Below are 19085 nucleotides of genomic sequence, written 5' to 3' on the forward strand. Positions count from 1 at the left end.
ACAGCATGTTATCTGGGCCCTGTGATGGTGAAGAAATGAACCGAACAATGTGATATGGAGTAACTGGCAACCTGCCACTTGGCCATATTCTTTACTGGTTATTAACCATTTATTCACTGAACTGTAAGAATACTAAAACACAAATGTGTTTTTAAACTGCTATTCATTAAAGCCCCAATTCATGAAAACATTTAACCAGATGCTTAATTTTAAGCACACACTTAAGCACCCTTCTTGAATCAGGATGCTTTCCTGAATAGGAGACTATTAAACTGCCCATTCATGTCAGAAATGAGAGAAAGAATACAAATGTAATGTAAAATCCCCTTTTGTCATGCTGACTGGTTGTGACAGATTATAATGAAAAGTTTAAATCTGGAACTTATGATCCTTCAACACTCAAACAAACTGACCCTACAGGGAGAAATAAAGGAGGGGACAGCAGACTCCTGGAACACAGAGAAGCGCATGTATACAGGGGACCTGGAATGGCAGCTGGGGGAAGAGTACATGCACTGCTGGGAACTGGCACAGACATATGGTAGAAATTCAGTTCCTGCCCCAGGGAGATCATGATTTCTAACTATCAGAGAAGTGAAATTCTGGAACAGCCTTCCAAGGGGACCAGTTGGGGCAAAAAAACCTAACTGGCTTCAAGACTGAGCTCTGTAAATGTATGGAGGGGATGGTATGATGGGACTGCCTACGATGGCATGTGTGTGGCCCATTGGCCACTGACAGTAGCAAAAAATCCCCAACTGCTGGAGACAGGACACTAGATGGGGAGGGCTCTGAATTACTACCGATAACACTGGTCTACAATTTTTGAGAAGTCGTCTGCTTCAGAGATAAAATGTATTTATGATGTATTTTGATGTGCTGAATTCAAATATGACAATTAAAACAACTGATTGGCTACTGTTTCTAAGATATTTAAGTTTTTACATTTTATGTCTATGTATATTGTGTAGATAGTAGAGTTTTAATCATAAATTGTAAACCTAGGTCTTTTCATGTGTTTATGGTTGCTTTACATGATAATATTTCACCTGTCCTGTTTATGGAACACTTTAAAAATCAGCAAAAGGGTTATATAAATAAAATTTATTATGAAACAAAAAGGCAAAAAAACTATTATGTACATAGTTTAGTCCTATTCAGTGTCTACTCGGCCCTTCTTGGCTTGTCTCTTGTATTCATTAAATGGAGCATCTCTTGTCACTGTCCAGCAATCATCTGCAAGCATTGATGGGCTCCATTTGCCCTGATAGCGTTTCTCCATTGTTGCAATGTCCTGGTGAAATCGCTCGCCGTGTTCATCGCTCACTGCTCCGCAGTTCGGTGGAAAAAAATCTAGATGTGCAAAAAAGCATCTTTAGTGACATGTTGCAACCAAGGCTTTTGTATGCCTTGAGGAGGTTTTCCACCAACAACCTGTAGTTGTCTGCCTTGTTGTTTCCGAGAAAATTTATTGCCACTAACTGGAAGGCTTTCCATGCCGTCTTTTCTTTGCCACGCAGTGCATGGTCAAATGCATCATCTTGAAGAAGTTCACGAATCTGAGGACCAACAAAGACACCTTCCTTTATCTTAGCTTCACTTAACCTTGGAAATTTTCCACGGAGGTACTTGAAAGCTGCTTGTGTTTTGTCAATGGCCTTGACAAACTTCTTCATCAGACCCAGCTTGATGTGTAAGGGTGGTAACAAAATCTTCCTTGATTCAACAAGTGGTGGATGCTGAACACTTTTCCTCCCAGGCTCCAATGACTGTCGGAGTGGCCAATCTTTCTTGATGTAGTGGGAATCTCTTGCATGACTATCCCATTCGCAGAGAAAACAGCAGTACTTTGTGTATCCAGTCTGCAGACCAAGCAAGAGGGCAACAAACCTTCAAATCGCCACAAAGCTGCCACTGATGTTGGTCATAGTTTATGCACCTCAAAAGTTGTTTCATGTTGTCATAGGTTTCCTTCATATGGACTGCATGAACAACTGGAATTGATGGCAAAACATTGCTATTATGCAGTAAAACAGCTTTAAGAATCGTCTTCGATGAATCAATGAACAGTCTCCACTCATCTGGATCGTGAACGATATTGAGGGCTGCCATCACATCATCGATGTTGTTGCAGGCTACAAGATCACCTTCCATGAAGAAGAATGGGACAAGATCCTTTTGACAGTCACGGAACATGGAAACCCTAACATCACCTGCCAGGAGATTCCACTGCTGTAGTCTGGAGCCCAACAGCTCTGCCTTACTCTTGGGTAGTTCCAAATCCCTGACCAGATCATTCAGTTCACCTTGTGTTATGAGGTGTGGTTCAGAGGAGGAGGATAGGAGAAAATGTGAGTCCTGTGACATTGATGGTTCAGGACCAGAAGTTTCATCCTCTTCCTCGTCTGACTCAAGTGAGAATGCTTCTGGTGCATCAGGAACCGGCAGTCCTTCTCCGTGGGGTACTGGGCGTATAGCTGATGGAATGTGAATAATGCACAGTCCACTTTTTCTTCTTTGAAACACCTTTCCCAACTGGAGGCACCATGCAGAAGTAACAATTGCTGGTATGATCTGTTGGCTCTCTCCAAATCATTGGCACTGCAAAAGGCATAGATTTCCTTTTCCTGTTCAACCACTGGCAAAGATTTGTTGCACAGGTGTTGCAGCATATGTGTGGGGCCCACCTCTTATCCTGATCTCCAATTTTGCAGCCAAAATAAAGGTGATAGGCTTTCTTAACCAGAGTGGTTATACTGCGCTTTTGTGATGCAAAAGTCACTTCACCACAAACATAGCAGAAGTTATCTGCACTGTTCACACAAGTACGAGGCATCTCTGCTCACTTTAGCTAAACAGAAATGTGTCCCTTTGCAAAATCAAACACTGACAAATAAGAGAGCATGACACTGTATGATTTCTAGAGCTGATATAGGGCAATTTGTTCAGCAGAGTGATGTAAGCTTCGTTATGATTGCATCATCCATAACTTCTAGGAATAATATGATGCAATTCATATCATGTATGACACAATACCAGCTTCAGATTGCATCATTGATTGCTTTGCCTAAAAAGCAAGTACTGTCCAAACCCAGTCATAGATTTATTCATAGATCCAGTCAAAGATGTATTTTAGTCATTTCTGGTTTAAATTGTGATCCCTTCCCTTTATAACTCACTTATCCTCCGCCATTCCCAAATCAAGGGTCGTATACACTGACCCAATAGCATATCTTGAAAACTAGAGCCAATACACAATTTTAAGCATCATTTTCGTTCTCAGTGACCCAGAATTAGTAAAGTTTGACTACATTTATTTCAGAAGCATTTTGGCTGTAGAGCAATGTAATTCTTTCTGAGGTATCTGCCTGGGGGGTCTTGCCCACATGCTCAGGGTCTAACTGATCACTATATTTGGGGTTGGGAAGGAATTTTCCCCCAGGTGGTGGGTTTTTGCCTTCCTTAGCAGCAGGGGGCACAGGTCACTTGCAGGTTTAAACTAGTGTAAATGGTGAATTCCCTGTAACTTGAAGTCTTTAAACCATGATCTGAGGACTTCAGTAACTCAGTCAGAGGTTAGGGTGTATGTGAGGAGTGGGTGAAGTGCTGTGGCCTGCAATGTGCGGGAGGTCAGACTAGATGATCATGATGGTCCCTTCGGACTTTAAAGCCTTTGAGTCTTTGAGATCCTAGTTATGACAAAATACAATAGATGTGTGGAGATAATGAAGTCTCAGTTGGACTTGCTAATATCTAGCAGATGAGTAGGCATCATAAGATCTCTCTGAGCAGGGCTCCCGACTCCTGCAGAACTAGTAAATCAACCTAACAAACTTTCAGCACTCATTTAAAATAAATAAACAAACAAACAAACAAAACCACAACACATGTTGCATCCATTTCAGTGGGGTCTTCCAAAAAGCATTACACTTTATTTACAAAAATTTCACTTTAAAAAAATGCTAGAACATGTAGAAGTGACAGGATAAGATACCCAGCCAATTTCCCCCTGCTGCACGGTCATTAATCACTCACTATTACCCATCCAACCTTAATGTTGCCTCCTACTACATTCAAAATTATACCAAATAAAGAGTTAAAAGATTACAGAATCCAGTTCCTTATTCAAAGAATAATTTTCCAATAATCTCAAAGCAATCTGTTATTTGATATTACATAGAGTGATCATAAGTAAAAAAGTGATATGTGACACGAGTGAAGTAAATGCATCCTTCAACTTATTTTCAAAATTTGACACTTCTATGAAAATTATAACGCAATTGCTGGGCTTTGGATAGATTCAGTGGATATACACTTTATACCTTAACTATATTGCAGCATCTACAATTGTTTGGGACAGCATTAATAGCTATATTGTGCCTGTTCCTCTTTTGGGCCCAAATATGTGCCTCCTAAAGTCATATGAAGTTGTACCATGGACTTCAGTGGAATTAAAGAGAGACATCGCATGTTACAGATTCAGACTAACACGGCTACCCCTCTGATACTTGACACGCATGTTACAGTGGTTGTATAATCCTCAAATATTATTTTATCTAAATGGCAAAGTACTACAGTGGTGAAGCAAGTCCCGTATAATAAGCTATTCCTAAAAATAGTTATGTGCATTTTGTCAGTGTTTAAACCCCAGCTTCCTTTAAAGCCAATAGAGAATAAGAAAAATTCAGATGTAAAATGAAACTGTCAAGTTTTGGCTGTTGGACAGTTTTACAGGGGAAAAAACAAACATAAGATACTTTCACCAGCACAGTTATGAAAGATTTTGTCATAAGCAAAGGACAGAGTCTGCCAGCAGAAACTCCTTTTCGTTTGGAAAAAAAATGGAAGTTTTGCAAAATGGTCACACTGTAAAAATAAGCATAATTTTCTTCAGGTGGAGGATAGACAGTTGAGACATTTAACCCTTGCCCAATTACTTAGAAATCTCACACACACTATAAACTCTTACCAATCTGAAAATACTATACGTGAAATCCTGGCTCCACTGAAGTCAATGGCAAACCTCCCATTCAGTGGAGCCAGGATTTCACCCATTGTGCCAACTCCTCTGTCAGAGAAGGGTAGATAAACTTTTAATATAAAACAATAACTAAGGTTATTTTTAGTCATCTTTTACCATTTCCTTTATCTTTTATCCAATTCCTGCCCTCTCCCAAAGATCATAAGCAGCTGAAGGTTCAGTACTAAAATGACTTATTTGATTTAGTTTTCTTTACACCTCAGTCATTTTTGGACCACACCCCCCCCCCCCCCCCCTTTGAATGGCTGGAGTCCCAACTAAACAGAACTCAGCAGAGCTAATTCACTTGCTATTTACTAGAATAGTTAAATGATCATTTATTGTGCAGCATTAAAGTCCAGCTTTGCAATGACTTATCCCATGTACAATGATGAATCAGAGCTTTATGCAACCAGTTTGAGCACTAAACTTTTTGAATCTGCATTCCTGAATGTCAGCCTGAAGTTAACTCTGCTTCTTTTAGGTCACTGTTGTGTTTTTATTTTGTGGGGGATTCAGGGTTGTTGTTTTGGGGGGGGGGGTTGTTTGTTTGTTTGTTTTGCAATCAGGCAGAGAGCAATTTATGGCAGGAGAGAGAAGGCAAGTGCTGCAGAAAATGATTTCATTTGTTTTCCACAATTATAGACCGGAGTTCAAATTCTGGTACTGGTCACAAAATAAAGTTAGTTGGCAATTTTATCCCAGTCCCCTATTTGTCACATTACAAAATGTCAAGATAGGTACAGAATTTTAACATTTTCAATTTAAGGTGCAAACTTTTACAAGTGAGGGTAATTAACCATTGGAACAACTTACTAAAGGTTGCAGTGGATTCTTCATCACTGGAAATTTTAAAATCAAGATTTGATGTTTTTCTAAGAGATATGCATTAATTTAGGGAAGTCCTATGGCCTGCGTTATACAGGAGATTAGACTAGATGATCGCAGTGGTCCCTTCTTACCTTGGAATGTATGACTCTAGATAAATAGGTCTGGATTAATGGTTAGAAATGAGGTGATTTGGCAAAACCAGGTAAGAAAGAGGGCTGATTGCCTGACCATAGTATGCCTGACTCCACCAACAGCTGTTAGTCCCTCACTTATTCGTACTTGTTAAATGCCAACAACATGCTTCGTGCTGTACAAGACAGAAGCAAATATAGCCCCGGCCCCAAGGAGCATTCAAATCTGAACAATGAGCATTACATTCATTCACAACAACAAAAATTAAAAAGGCACAAAAATAGCATAATCATAGAGAATGAGACACAATCATGCGTCTTTTGGAATTAATGTCCCTGGAGTTTTTATACAACTTTAGAAAGAAACTCTTTGGAGACTCTCTGAGTGTATCAGTGAAGAATATGCAATCCATTGTGAAGCGATATACTCAACATCCACAAACCTGTTTATTTGTCTGGGTCATTTATATCGAAGATCACATCACTGCCTTCTTTAACTTTATAATCTGTTGCACAACTGAAAGTTAGAAAAACACACACACACTCACTCACTCTACCGGAGGCTAAAATACAGAGAAGGTGTGTCTTGAATATTGTAGTGTTTTTTTTTAAAAAAGGATCTTTTAAAATCCTTATAGATTTCCACAGAAATTTCAGCTGTATTCAGTAAAGCTTATCTACAAATATTACACTTCCTAGTTTCTAAATCAGTTGTTCATGTTTTCAAGAATCTGAAAAAATTTCACTTAATCACTGCTACAACACCTCCGCACTCTCCAATTCTTAAAACATGGGCCACATTAAAGAACAATAATAGAGAGGGGAGGGAAATTAAATGCCACAGCTATACAGTCCCATCTGATTAATGTCTCCCATTGGCATCCTCCTGCTGAGTAACTAAGATTGTGTGTCCAAAAACATCATAAGCAGGGCAAGGCGCCTGAGAGGATGAGGCGGGACCTACTGCACTTGGCGTAGAAGGCCCTAAAGGCCAAAGAATGCAGAAGTTAAAGCAACAGCAATCTTCAGCGCCTAGAGAAGTTGGGGGCTGACCTCACATTATGCCCTGACTGAGGAATCATCTCTTTCTGCCCATGAAGAAAATTGAGACTAAGTGGAATGTGTAATAAATCAATCTTTACCAGGCATTAATCTTTACCAGTCCTGTCTGCTTATGCGCCTTGGCAATATAAAATTGCATGTATTTTACAAAGTTAGCATTATGAATTCGTTTATGTCCCTACAAAGAGAAAATAAAGACTCCAGATTTCTAAAGGTTAAGTAGGACTCTGTGAACATTGAGGGTACATCCATATTTATTTTTTATCGTAAGGTTGGAGGAAAAGCTGGGAAGGAACCTATCTGGACAGAGCTGGAAAGGAGATCATGCTTCAGTAAAGAAGAGAGATCAGGGCCTTAGAATTCTAGAGAAAGTTGCAGGAAGGGAGTGGAAATGAGAGACCTGCTATTGCCTTAACCTTCCTTGTTGTAATGTATCTTCTGTGTGAGCAGATACAAAGGGGCAACTCTCAGGGTTTCAAACAGGGATTTTCATATCTTGTTGATAAGGTTAAAACTCAAGCGGGAAGCCAACCATCTAACCAGTGGGCTAAAATAAAACACTGTCCTGGGGAACAAACACATGAGTATTCCTCTTATACTTCCTCTATGGGCAGAGGGCTGCTTCTTGAGAATTCCAGAAGAGAAGGGTTCAAGTCTGCAATTTTTACTACAATACTTTGCAAGGAGCACTAGTGCGCAAATATCAGACCAAATACATAACAGAGAAGAGAGGACTCATTTTTTCTTTCCCCGGAGGCTTGTAGCATTAGAACTGTGTCCGGCATGCCCAACTTTTCACTGGTCTTCTTTAGTTAAGCTTTCCCTGCTCATGGTCCAGGCAGACAGAGATGAGCTGTATTGTGGTGGAAGAATGGGTCATGAGAATGATCTCAAGCTACAATAGGGATGGGGAGTTAAAATGTAGGCACTGTGATAGACCCAGGCCAGTTGGGTACAGCAGAATAGCAGAAGGCAGATATACTGGCCACTTGATTAACAGTTTTCTCTTCCCTGACTGACCAGAGCAGGGGCTGCTCCAGGCTAATGAGAACAGCTGACTCCAATTAACCTGCAAAGAGTCAGGTGAGGCCATTAAGCTAATGTGACTCTAATTGAGGCCCGCTGATTCTATAAAAAGGGCTCACTCCAGTCAGGCAGAGGAGAGGAACTGCAGGTTAATGAAGACACCCTCAAGTTATTGATAAGGGAGCCCTAAGGTAAGAGTGGAAAAGGGAGAAACAGGAGAGCTGTGGGGAAGCGGCCCAGGGAAATGTAGCAACTCTGGTAGTGAAAGGTTGGCTGCTAACAGCTGCTACCATTAGGGTCCTTGGGCTGGAACCCGGAGTAGAGGGCGGGCCCGGGTTCCCCCAGCCCACCACTACAGGAACACCTCCTGGGAGGGGAAGTCAGGCCCCGTCAGGACAGGAGGCTAAACTGTTCTAAAACAAGCCCTAGGGACAACAGAGATTGTGGGAGTTCTCTCACCAACCTCCTTGCTGGTTTATGATGAAAAGGGCTCAGTAGACTGTAACCCTGGCCCTAGAGAGAGAAGGGCTACGTGGAGGGTCACAGAGAGCCACTGAGGCTAGCATATACCGCCTAGAAGCGCAGGACCCATGGGGACAAGGTCAGAGCTCTGCCACAGCACTTAACCATCTATAATATTGGAGGTTTGCAAAATGGGGTTATCCAGCCAGCCTTGAAACTATAAGTATTATTTTTGCTTTGTTCTTTTATCATTACTTTAAGACTTTAACCCCTCCACATGAAATATACTGGAGAGGATGCATAAGCCAGAGTGAATTTCCAGGAAATGAAGAATACACATATGCTTGGTTGATCTTGTAATGAACTGGGTGCACAATTGTTGCTTGTCACAAAAAGTCTATTTGCTCAAATTTTTCCCACAATGAGTTTTACAAGTTTTTCTTAACACTACACTCAGCAGGATGAAGTTTTCTTCTGCTTAGCCAGCCTGTCCTGAGATTCTCTTCTTCCATAATACGTAGAGGTGTTATTCATAAAGGTTTCCTTTTGGCCCACCAAAATAGGCAGAGAGTTTCTTTCAGTCAGGTTTTACTTTTCATGTCCCCATGTTGGTTTACATAAGTTATGACTGCAGTGCTGTTGGTTATCAGTGGGATGTAATGCTAATAGAGATTCCTCAGGTTGAATATAGCTAGTCCACCATTTACATGAAGACATTGGTGTATATTTTTCTCTTCATCTCTATTTCCCAGACCAGTCTCCCAATATGAATTTGCAAATCACTTGAGTCTTTTCTGAGTTTTATGTTGGCATCTGCTTAAGGGTGTTCTCCCATTTGACTGAATAATAGAACAGATTTTCACTTGGAAAAGAAGTAAAGAACTAATCCTAGGATTTATTTAGCTTTTCTTGGAGTTTTAACCTAGGTACAATTGTTGTAAGAGTCCACAGTGGATTTGTCACCAGGTATTAAATCCTCAGTCCTGAGACTGCTACCTTACTGCATATGCCAACTACACTGAGCCATAGTTCACACTGATGTTAAACATCCACGCCTAACATTCTTTAGCACATTAAACATACAAATAAACCATCCCTAAATTGTGCTTTATAAAGAACCCATAACAAAAATCAGAAGACGCTGATTCTCTGGTGCTAGGGCACCTTTTCTGGAAGTACCTGATGTCAAAACATTGCAAGAATTTTACTATCATCATCCCCATCTCTCTCTCTCTCTCTCTCTCTCAAATGAATGTGCTCTTCTGCTTAGCTCAGTTTTCTGAATCTTACATGTTCAAAACTGTGTATGGGAAGAGGGGGGAGTCCACGAGGTGCTGAATGTGTCCTGAGAATTACACCGTGCTTTCAACTCATTTCAGTAGGAGCTGAGACCACGCAGCACCTTACAGGATCAGGCCCTTTATCAGTCAGGAGCATGACTTGATACTAATCAGGAACTTGGTAGTCATGCCCCTCCTTAAGACACAAACAAGCTACAGGCAGTATAAAGACAATTATTCAGGACAGGACACACAGGGATATCAGTGCCACACTCATAGGATTAGACTTTAAACCACTTCTTTTATCTCCTGAACATAATGTGATGGCATAATTAATAAGGTCAAACTGGTTATTACTACTAGGTTCTGCATAACTCTTGTGATGTGGACTAGCAGTTGTAGTGATTAAACAATACCAGTGAAATTGCCAAAACAATCAAGTGCATTTCTATGCTTCATTGGTTAATTTCTGGTTTTAAAACTGAACAGATGGAGTTCGTGGGCTTTATTCAATATCTTGGACTTCTTTTAATTAGATTCCTGTTCAAGCTTGTCTGCTTGCAGAACATGCAAACCCCAGGTTTAAAAACAATCTTGGGAATCCCATTCCATTGGCTGGTAGAGACTAATGTGTCAAGGAAGTGCTGTGTTTTCATCTCTTGGGAATTGTGCCTGCTGCTTCAGTTTTAGGAAATGGTCAGCCGGTAAACAACAGCCTGGTATTAATGAGATATTCTGAAGATGTAGCTGTGCCGTAGCCAAACACCAGATTAATGCATCAGTTCATCATGAGGCTTAAGAATTTCAGAACATTTTTGTTATATTTATCCATCACGAACATTCTGTATGCCTAGAGTTACCATACGTCCGGATTTTCCCGGACATATCTGGCTTTTTGGGCCTCAAATCCCCGTCCGGGGGGAAATCCCAAAAAGCTGGACATGTCCAGGAAAATAGGGAAGGAGGGCCCGGCAGTGCTCGGCCGGGGCCGCTGGGGCTGGGGGCTCGGTGCTCGGCCGGGGGCCAGCGCGGTGCTCGGCCGGGGGTGCGGGGCCGGGGGCCGGCGCGGTGCTCGGCCTGGGGTGCGGAGCCGGTGCGGGCACTTGGCCGGCGCCGGCGCTCGGCTGGGGGCACGGCCACTTGACCGGCGCCCCAGGGCCCGAGCTGAGCCGGGGCGGGAGACGCTGGGGCCAGAGCCTCTTGGCCTGGGCCAGCCAGCCGCCAGAGGGAGCCACTCGGCCAGGGGGGCCGGACTGGGCCACGCCGCACTGCACCCCGCCCCAGCCTACCTGCTGCCTCCCTGTTTCAGGCTTCCCGCGAACATTTGATTCGCAGGAATCAGAGGAGGGGGAGGAGCAGGGGGCAGAGCTTTGAGGGGAGGGGGCAGAGTTAGGCGGGGTTGGGGCGGGGAAGGGGCGGAGTTGGGGCAGGGGCGGGGCCCCAGGGAGTGTCCTCCTTTTTAAAAATTAAAATATAGTAACCCTAGGTAGCTGCTAAGGATTTTAACAATTCAGATGAACTTTACTTACAAAATGATAAATAGTATCTATGCCCCCAAAGAGTTAAAAAACACACGGTGCTACACTGGACCAATCCTGCGATTCTTCAGCAGGCAAAACTCCTATCAACTTCAGGATCGGGCCCAGTATAGTCTTTTCTTAGTTTAAAAAAAAAAAAAAATTTCAAGCCAACCAAAAAGGAAAATAAAGGAACAACCCCGATAGATTGTTTATGCAATACATAATTTAACATCAGTCACCTAAAGGGTTAGATTCCAAGACAACAGTCTGGCCTGAGCAAGGTGCAGTGCATTAGTTGTGCTGCTCCTGGAATGAAAGCTGTGATTCAGAGAGACCATATGCCCACTGCACCACTGCCATGCTAGCTGGGTCACAATTTGACCCAAAGTGATTTGCCAGTGTTGAAAAGCAATCCTCTCTGAGGATTTTAAAAGGGACACCAATTTAAAAAAAAAAAAAAAAAAAAAAACACGTTGGAAGTAGTTGCCTGTATCCACCTGTCAATATTTATGGTGTTACAATAGAGTTTCATGTTTTGTAAAAGTTACTGCCTTTTGTTTCTTTCAGTTCTACTAATCTTAGGCATTACTTGTGACAACAGTAGGACTACAAAGACCAGGGGCCTAGTTCTCTTTGATCCTGCACCTTGTATAATCATTTACATCTGTGCAAAGCAGATGTAAAATGCTATCAAATCTGTATTCTCCACACATTGGAACTCACTGTAGCTTTTTACACTCACTGTATAGAAGCGTAAATGAGTATGCAATGGGACTACGACAGAATGAGCAAGGTTGAAAAAGAAGGGCCTTAATCCTCTGCACAGACGAGCGAGGGCTCTGGACAATCTAGCTCCATGTCAGCATGATGCGCGCAAGTATTCACAGGATTGAGCCTTAAAGAGGCTCAACGGAAGCAGCTTTATTGAGGTTAGTCATGGGGCTCCTCCTGCACAGTTCCTACATAGCTGTATTTCTTTTTCTAATTGTTAGGCACTGCAGAACTCAAACTGGGTTGCCAAGCAAGAACTTTATCCTCTGTGTCACCACACTGCAGAGTCCACGGAGGAAAATGCAGCAAACGCCTCACCAAAAGATGCTACACCCACTGACTCAGCAGCATTCGGTGATTAGGAGCAGGCTGCTGATTGGACAGCACGGTGTATAAAGTTTCCTGTTCCTGTCCCACCCTTTGTCTGAGCAACTAGTTCTTCAGAAGCAGAAGTCCCTGCTTCTTTGTTGGGCTCCTACTCCTTGTTCTTGTTACCATATCTTGTCCCCGCTCCTGCTACCCTGCCCTGATCCCTGCTGCTGATTCCATCTTTGACCCTTGGCATGATTCTGACTCCAACACTGGCTTAATCCTTGGTGTGGCTCGAACTTGGACTTTAAACTTTGTCATGATTCACAACTGTGACCCTGACCCACCCGAGGCTCTCACAATTGGGTCAGACAGTCTCTTTATGGCCCTAACGCTTATAGCTCAAGGTACCCCAGCAGCTCCACATAATTATATATATGTTTAAATATTATGTCAGTAAAACAGAACTAAGGAGAAATTCAAAAGAATCAGAAATATGAACAAAACAGCCTACCATCACTCCTTTATAAAACACCCTGGATAAACATCTGAGATACATGAAGGGGGAGGGAGCTACTCCTCCCCCTTCATGTATCACATGCCCCCCAAATCACAGATGGTGCTGGCCAGCCTGGTTCAGGTCAGGTCCACACCAGCTGGGATTTCTTCCTGGAGGTTTAGGAAACAGAGTTAATAAGATACATGCACCTCTAATTTTACTAATAATTACATGAAGAACTAAACAGTACTTTTTACATTTCAAGGACTACAATGACTTAAAATCCAGGGACATTTTTACCTGGCTGATTCTGGGAAACCTTCCCAGGAGAGTGCATCAAAATCCCTCTTGGTCTGTTCTCTGCTTGCTTTACCTGTAAACAGGGCCGGCTCTGGCTTTTTTGCCGCCCCAAGCAAAAAAAAATTTAAAAAAAAAATCAGGGCGGCCAGAACGGCAACGCTAAAATAAAATAAAATAAAACCCTGCGGTGTGGCCGGAGCAGCAAAACAGGAAGAAAAAAAAAAAAACCTGCAGCGCGGCCGGAGCTAGGGTGCAGGGGGACTCCCTGCGCTGCAGATGTGCCCCAGGCAGCGGAGTGTGCACCCCGGCTAGTGGGGGGGGGGGGAGAGGGAGGGAGAGAGAAGGGGGGGGGCCAGGGCTTCAGCGCGGCGCTTGTCATGTGGCCCCGACCGCTGTGCTGCCGGGAGGGATCCGCGCCGCTCCAGTTGGAGGGGAGGGAAGGACGCAGGCTGCCCCCTTGGCTGGGGCAGACGGAGTGCGCAGCCTGCTCCCAGCGGGGCACTCCCCTCCTCCATGCCATCGCCCCCTACAAGGCGGCCGGATTGGCAAACAAAACAAAACAAACAAAAAGCAGCCGTGCCACCGTAGGATTGGGCGGAATGCCACCCCGTAGAATCTGCCACCCCAAGCACGAGCTTGCTCAGCTGGTGCCCGGAGCCGGCCCTGCCTGTAAAGGGTTAACAAGCAAAGGACAGACCAAGAGGGATTTTACAGCTACCTGTCTGGCTGGCTGGCTGTCCTCTCCTCCTCCTTTCACGAATCACATCATCTTTAAAATGCCAAGAAACAACTTGACTCCCACAACATTATCTCTTCATAAAACCACAGCAGGAGGGGAAAAAAAAAAAAAAATATCACACAAAATCTGCACCAACTCTTTATAATGCACCACAGACCCAGATATCTTCCACATGCCACACTGACCCACAGTCATGAGCTCCAAATGGTGACTAAGGCAGAATGATAGACTATGCATCATGAGAATTAAAGTCTAGTACAGTGATTGTCAACCAGGGGAATGCATACTTCTGAGGTACCAAAAGTCTTCCAAGAGGTACATCAACTCATCTAAATATTTGCCTAGTTTTACAACAGGCTACGTAAAAAGCACTAGTGAAGTCAGTACAAACTAAAGTTTTATACAGACAATAGCTTGTTTATACTGCTGTATATACTGTACACTGAAGTACAATATTTATATTCCATTTGATGTATTTTATAATTGAATGGTAAAAATGAGAACGTAACCAATTTTTCAGTACTAGTGTGCTGTGATACTTTTGTATTTTTAGGTCTGATTTTGTAAACAAGTAGTTAAGTGAGGTGAAACTTGGGGTATGCAAGACAAATCAGACTCCTGAAAGAGGTATGGTAGTCTGGACAGGTTGAGAGCCATGGTCTAGTATAATTATTTCCTTTGGGGCAGTACGGGATGGGGGCTATGCTTTGCAACTCTTGAAAGTGACTTTTGTCTTGGATTCAGGGACAGTGTAGATGGACACCAAAATGCTGCATCTAGCCCTCCTTGGACAGAGGGCTATTTGCCTCAACATGAAGCTGTTAGTAGCATGGAAAGTAAAACCCAGAGGACATTTTATTATGAGCAAGTATAGACAGGATTTATCTGTGCTGTGATACAAAATTACAAAACTTTGGTCAAAGGCAACTCTTTCTGGAGTCAAATGAAACACTCCCATTGACTTCAATAAGAGCTGGATCAGGGATAGGTAAAGACTATGAGGGTTAGTCTAACTATTTTGTAAGCAGGTTTATAAATTGAAAATTAAATACAAACAAACAAACCTTGCATCATTTATTTGGTATCTGGCTCCTTTGCTTCCCACTGCGTCCTGAATTAGAAGCACCCAGGACAAGGAGTATTTCTTGTGCTTAACACTGCCTCTGCTGCTCTCCCAGTTGAGGAATTCTTGTGTTATTATTCTATATTTTAGTAGAGCGGTCAGTCTGGAAAATAAAAACATTTGAACATTTGTTAGTGTCAAATTGCTTTGACCAGTTAAATTTTCGAAAAGGTTTCACATTCAAAACACACAGGTACATATACAACATAGGTAGCTGGGTAACTTTTGCTGTTTGTTTTGTACAGACACATGCACATTGTGTGGGAAATTCAGATGCACCTATTGCAAATAGCTTTGAAAGCCAGGGGCATATTGCAAACTGTCAATGCAGAGATGGCCAACCTGCAGCAAGAGGAATTATTGCTGAGTCATCCAGAATTCCTCCAGAGGAGCACACGGTACAATGTCAACTCCATCACCCTTGCACCTTTAGGAAACACTATTTCACTAGGAGGGTGGTGAAGCACTGGAATGCGTTATCTAGGGAGGTGGTGGAGTCTCCTTCCTTGGAGGTTTTTAAGGCCCGGCTTGACAAAGCCCTGGCTGGGATGATTTAGTTGGGAATTGGTCCTGCTTTGAGCAGGGGGTTGGACTAGATGACCTCTTGAGGTCCCTTCCAAGCCTGATATTCTATGAACTAGCTCTGCTTGCTGGTCAGTGTGTGGGAGCATGTCCTACACCAGTATAGCCTCATCTGGATGGTTGAGGCACTAGCGAGGAGCAGTGCCTGCTAATGCCTCAACCATCCCACAGGAATTGCATCTTACATAGTGGCAAATTCGGGAAGTCTTTTGTGTCCGATTCTCATTTGTGTTCCCTTATAAGGCTATGCACAAGCCATGCTTTGACGTTATCATCAAATTGCAACTACATCATCTAGACAACATCTGCATAACAAGTCAAAAAAAAGCACTCCTGCAATTTTTCCTGTCCCAACCATTTGACTTTGCAAGCACTTCTGCTTCTAGAGCAGACCAGCTAATCTGCTGCTTTTCTGCCTCTACCATCTCACAACAATGAAACTGAAGACACCACTGCTGTGCTTCTCTACCCAAATAAAATGAAGAAGGTGCATAACTGAGCTCTGAGAGTCCATCTACACTACACAGCAACTGGGAGGTGTGATTGCAGCATAAGTAAGCAAACCTGAGATAGTTTTGTACCAATATCTAGCAGAGAAGCCATGACAGCAGCACAGGGCAGCCCCCTAAATTCAAGCCTGCTCGGGACCCTGGGTATGTACTCGAATGGTATCACAGGCAATGCATTAATAAAAACAGCAAACACAAATTACTTCCCTAAACTACTGAGGATAAATGTGTTTGATCTTATGGGGGGAAAAATTTGAATATCTTGTTAACACTTACTCTAATTCAGCTTATTCTATGCAAAACTAATGATCTCCATCAAAAAGCCTCTACATCTCAACTCAGCAGATAGATTAATTAGAAAGATAATCATTCACTAAAGCAGTTGAGTTGCTCAGGAAAAGTCTTCATTGAACAGAGATTGTTCCACACTAGAGAAAAACTTGCACTAATCAGTTACAGCTTAAATGCCTCATTTCTTTATCCAAATAAAAAAAGCCTTCAGCATTGCTTCCTTAGTACTTTAAAATAAAATCTTAGAGAAGGTTCTGTTTCCCAATTCTGGACTTCAAAACTATGGGCCCTAGGGTGACCTGATGTCTCGATTTTATAGGGACTGTCCCAATTTTTTGGTCTTTTTCTTATATAGGCTCCTATTACCCCCCACCCCGTCCCAATTTTTCACATTTGCTGTCTGGTCACCCTAATGGGCCCAGTTCTATAAGGCACCATGTTCCCTCAAAGAAAAGAAATGCTTAGTTGGAGCTTAACAGAGATATGGAAGTCTATACTCAGAAAAACTGAAACTGACTGCAGATTAATCAAAAATAAAAACAAATTAAAAAACACAGACAGGAAAAGGACTGGGTACCAGTGGTAGGCAGAGTGGGGGATGGGACACCATAACCTTCTTCTCTCTTGCAATGTTACTATGTTTCTACTGAAACCTTAATTCTACAGGATGATGTAAATATGTTCTCTTACTCCATGCAGCCTACCAAAGGATAGCCCACAGAGCCCACCATTACCCTCCAGTTCTCCACACCTCAGATATAAAATGTCTAAGGGTTGGACTACATGTCCCCATATTCATTGCTCTTTAACGCTGCTGCTAATTAATGTTTATTCTTTGTTCAGTACCACTTAAGTGGTAGGCACTACACAGCACACAAAACCAAAGACAGACTTCCCCATTGACATCAGACAACACAATGCATGATCATCATCCTGTCACGTCATAAAGAGTCAAGAGAGGAAGCTGCTCCTATATCCGTATCCTATTTTTTAAAAGCAGAAATGTGCAGAAGTCAGTCATTCTTGGGTCACCTTTCTGTAGCTCCCCACCATGGATGATACATTTATTCTACATATCTCTTATTTAAAGGTACTAAGAAAAATTAAAGAGAGAGGAAGGAAAGAAGTTTTGTGATCTTGTTTGGCTGCATCTCACAGAGCTAATATAGCAGTGTTCATGATGCTGTCACCTCAGGGGGAAGGAGTGTTACTACAGCTGTTCAATGAGGCGGGCCAGATAGGGAATAGAATGGAGGATAGCCAACAACGGCGGAATAGGGGGAACAGAAATACAGGTCCTGTGCTCATTAAAGTCAATAGGAAAACTCCCGGTTACTTCAATGGCACAGAATTAGGCTTATAGAAAAATGGGAGCCTAACTGCCAATTTTGAGCAAACTGTTAACTTCAAACTTTTTTGCAGTGGAACCAACAAAACAAAACAAAAGGTACCTCCCCACAAAAAAAGTTTTTTGGAAATGGAGACAAATGGTCTTCCTTTTTTACTTAAAGCAACGTTGTAAACTATACAGTAATTATATTATATAAGCATCATCTATGCCCATAAAGCAACCACTGCCACAGTAGTGCTGTTAATCTGGTCACTGCATCAGAACTCAAATGTTCCCAAGAGACAGCAACACACAGCACTATTATGCAGGGGAGCTGCAGATGTGGAAAGCATATGTGTTACTAGCACTGAAAACTGGTATGAGAGGAACATCCATAATAATAGGGAATTCCTTCATTTTTAACTTTTAAGATCTAATGGTAGAGACATGCCAAAATTATACTGTCCATCTCCCAAATTAAATTTAAAAAATGAAAACCCCTTGAAGACAAATTTTTACAGTTATTTCTTTGGAGTTCTTAAGGAATCCATCAACGCAGAGAGAGAAAGTTATGCAAATTAGATGCAAGTCCTCTATTCTAGCTAACGTGTCAGTCTCACACAATTTTTGTGGTGCTTTATATTATTGCACTGGTAACATTTTTCATATATTTTATACTACATTTTAAGTAAGGACATTTATTATTTGTCTGCTTTAATATTTCTAAATGTTTTTTCAATCAAGAGGGGAATGCATCAAAATGCTGTCTTTTCACTTAAGCAGAGTTTATGAAATACTAGGCATTGCAAATGGTGCTAAGACAAATTGTTAAAGAGAAACATTCAAATTGTTCCTGCCCATCACAGCGCTTTTTCCAAAATTCACTGAACTCATTGGAAAATCTCCTACCACTGACTTCAATGTGCATTGTGTTGGACCTACAATTTTTCACTGATTAAATGTAATCTAAAAAAGCAAAACTTGGAAAATCAAATGGACCTGTACTGGATAATTGTTTACTTCACTTTACTGTCCATATGCTTTTACCAATTAAGAAAAGAAGGCTACACTGACAGTAATGTTTTCACCCCCATAACTTAATTAATGACTTTTTTTCCAATGTGAGAATGTTCTGGTTTAAAATACGCTTGCTTAGTGCTTTTGAACAAAAGCTTTTCAGAACAGTGCTAATGGCTTGGAAATGCTGTAAATACTAAAAGGTGTGCCACGACTACCGCACATGTTCGGAAATCCATGGTAACATTCACCTAGGTATGAAATGTGAGCCTGGGGGTGTACA

At 42.1% G+C, this 19085-nt stretch overlaps 1 protein-coding gene across 3 annotated transcripts in view; it reads right to left on the reverse strand.

Moving 5' to 3' along the window:
- The window catches only part of TIAM2 (TIAM Rac1 associated GEF 2), a 227462-nt gene that overhangs the window by 168903 nt on the left and 39474 nt on the right, over positions 1-19085 (reverse strand). For all 3 annotated transcript variants that reach the window (XM_034765344.1, XM_034765342.1, XM_034765345.1), the window contains exon 2: positions 15015-15176. The gene's annotated coding sequence lies outside the window, so the exon portion shown is untranslated. The remainder of the gene's footprint in view (positions 1-15014; positions 15177-19085) is intronic.

This window comes from Trachemys scripta, chromosome 3 (genome assembly GCF_013100865.1).
Source record: "Trachemys scripta elegans isolate TJP31775 chromosome 3, CAS_Tse_1.0, whole genome shotgun sequence".
NCBI classification, from domain to species: Eukaryota; Metazoa; Chordata; order Testudines; family Emydidae; genus Trachemys; species Trachemys scripta.